Genomic DNA, 3,322 nt, shown 5'->3' on the forward strand with positions numbered 1-3,322 from the left:
ATAGCCACTGAAGTAGATTATACCAAGTACCAGGTGGGTTATGATGAACAATATCGAAGGATTCTGACACCTGGATATGACGTGATGATACGTCTCCAACGTATCTATAATTTATGAAGCATTCATGCTATGTTACTATGTGTTTTGAATGATTATGGGCTTTATTATACACTTTTATATCATTTTTGGGACTAACTTACTAACCGGAGGCCCAGCCCATATTGTTGTTTTATTGCCTGTTTCAGTATTTCGAAGAAAAGGAATATCAAACGGAGTCCAAACGGAATGAAACCTTCGGTAGCGTGATTTTTTTGGAAGAATATGATCCTGGAGACTTGGAGTCCACGTCAGAAGATCCTCGAGGAGGCCACAAGATAGGAGGCCGCGCCCCCCTTACAGGGTGGCGGGCCCCTGTCTCGTGGACCCCTTGAGCACCCCTCGACCGACTTCTTTCGCCTATATATCCCTACGTACCCTAAAACCATCAGAAATCAAGATAGATCGGGAGTTCCGCCGCCGCAAGCCTCTTTAGCCACCAAAAACCTCTCGGGAGCCCTTCCCGGCACCCTACCGGAGCGGGGATCCTTCACCGGTGGCCATCTTCATCATCCCGGCGCTCTCCATGACAAGGAGGGAGTAGTTCACCCTCGGGGCTGAGGGTATGTACCAGTAGCTATGTGTTTGATCTCTCCCTCTCTCGTGTTCTCTCTCGTGTTCCATCTATGGCACGATCTTGATGTATCCCGAGCTTTGCTATTGTACTTAGATCTTATGATGTTTCTCCCCCTGTACTCTCTTGTGATGAATTGAGTTTCCCCTTTGAAGTTATCTTATCGGATTGAGTCTTTTATGAGAACACTTGATGTATGTCTTGCCGTGCTTATCTGTGGTGACAATGGGATATCATGTGCCTCTTGATGTATGTTTTGGTGACTAACTTGCGGGTTCCGCCCATGAACCTATGCATAGGGGTTGGCACACGTTCTTGGCTCTCCGGTAAAAACTTTGGGGCACTCTTTGAAGTACTTTGTGTTGGTTGGATGAATCTGAGATTGTGTGATGCATATCGTATAATCATGCCCACGGATACTTGAGGTGACAATGGAGTATCTAGGTGACATTAGGGTTTTGGTTGATTTATGTCTTAAGGTGTTATTCTAGTACGAACTCTTTAATAGATCGATCCGAAAGAATAACTTTGAGGTGGTTTCGTACCCTACCACAATCTCTATGTTTGTTCTCCACTATTAGTGGCTTTGGAGTGACTCTTTGTTGCATGTTGAGGGCTTGTTATATGATCTATCTATGTTATTATTGTTGAGAGAACTTGCACTAGTGAAAGTATGAACCCTAGGCCTTGTTTCCTACCATTGCAATACCGTTTACGCTCACTTTTATCGCTCGTTACCTTGCTATTTTTATAATTTCAGATTATAAAAACCTTTATCTACTATCTATTTTGCACTTGTATCACCATCTCTTCGCTGAACTAGTGCACCTATACAATTTACCATTGTATTGGGTGTGTTGGGGACACAAGAGACTCTTTGTTATTTGGTTGCAGGGTTGCTTGAGAGAGACCATCTTCATCCTACGCCTCCTACATATTGATAAACCTTAGGTCATCCACTTGAGGGAAATTTGCTACTGTCCTACAAACCTGTGCACTTGCAGGCCCAACAACGTCTACAAGAAGAAGGTTGTGTAGTAGACATCAAGCTCTTTTATGGCGCCGTTGCCGGGGAGGTTAGCACTTGAAGGTATATCTTTAGATCTTGCAATCGAATCTTTTTGTTTCTTGTTTTATCACTAGTTTAGTTCAGAAAAGAAAACTACAAAAAATGGAATTGAGTTTGTCTCATAGCTTCATCTTTTTACTATCTTTCATGAGAATGATGGAAAGGAAAATTGTGCTCAAGTGCTAGAAGAAGAATGCATTAGAATGTTTGGCATGAAATATGTGAATGATGAGCATGATTGCAATGTTGTTAGTATGAATTCCTTGAATATCCATGATGCTAATGATATGCAAAGCCACAAGCTTGGGGAAGCTATGTTTGATGAATATGATATTTTTAGTCCCCCAAGTTTTGATGAGAATATTTATTTTGATGAAAGCATGCCTCCTATTTATGATGATTATATTGATGAAAGTGGGTTTGGAAGAGTGTCAACTTTAGGAAGTAGTGATCCCACTATTTTGGAGGATGTTGAATCTTATTGTGATGAACATGAAAGTGGATTTGGAAGAGTGTCAACTTTATTTAGTGATGATTCCACTATTTTGGAAGAGGTTTCAATTGATTATCAGAACAAAGTTGCTATCTATGATGATTATTGTAATGACTTGTATGCTATTAAGAATAATGATAACCATGAAACTTGTCATCATGATTTTAGTTTTCAATTGGATTATGCCTCACATGATAATTATTTTGTTGAGTTTGCTCCCACTACTATTGATGAGAATAAATTTGTGTTGGGGAACGTAGTAATTTCAAAAAAAATCCTACGCACACGCAAGATCATGATGATGCATAGCAATGAGAGGGGAGAGTATTGTCCACGTACCCTCGTAGACCAAAAGCAGAAGCGTTATGACAACGCGGTTCATGTAGTCGTATGTCTTCACAATCCGACCGATCCAAGCACCGAACGTATGGCACCTCCGAGTTCAGCACACGTTCAGCTCGATGACGATCCCCGACTCCGATCCAGCAGGGTGTCGGGGATGAGTTCCGTCAGCACGATGGCGTGGTGACGATGATGATGTTCTACCGACGCAGGGCTTCGCCTAAGCACCGCAACGATATGATCGAGGTGGAATATGGTGGAGGGTCACTACTAGGGAAAACCTTATACACAGAATCTTACCAGTAGCGCGTGTTAAAATGAGGCGCTACTGCTAATTAGCAGTAGCACTTCTGCCAAAACCACGCTGCTGTTACCCCCTTAGCAGTAGCGCGGCAGGAACTGAATGCGCTACTACAATAATTGCCACACCGTTCCCGACGTGCTAGGTATAGTAGTAGCGCCCTTCTAGAAAAGGCGCTACTACTACCGATTTTAGCAGCAACGCGTTTTCCCCTCTCACGCTACTGTTAAATCTATTCTCACCTAACCCCCCGCGCGGCCTGATTCCCTCCTGAGATCTTCCTCCCCCAATTCACCACTCTCTTCTCCCCCTCATCGCCTTCGCCTCGCCGCCGTCTCCCCCGACCCTGCCTCGCGACCGTCTCCCCCTACCCCGCCTCGCCGCCGTCTCCCCCGCCCCCGCCTCGCCGCCATCTCCCTCGACCCGCCTCGCCGCCGTCTCCCTCGA

Source organism: Triticum dicoccoides, chromosome 3B (genome assembly GCF_002162155.2).
Source record: "Triticum dicoccoides isolate Atlit2015 ecotype Zavitan chromosome 3B, WEW_v2.0, whole genome shotgun sequence".
NCBI classification, from domain to species: Eukaryota; Viridiplantae; Streptophyta; class Magnoliopsida; order Poales; family Poaceae; genus Triticum; species Triticum dicoccoides.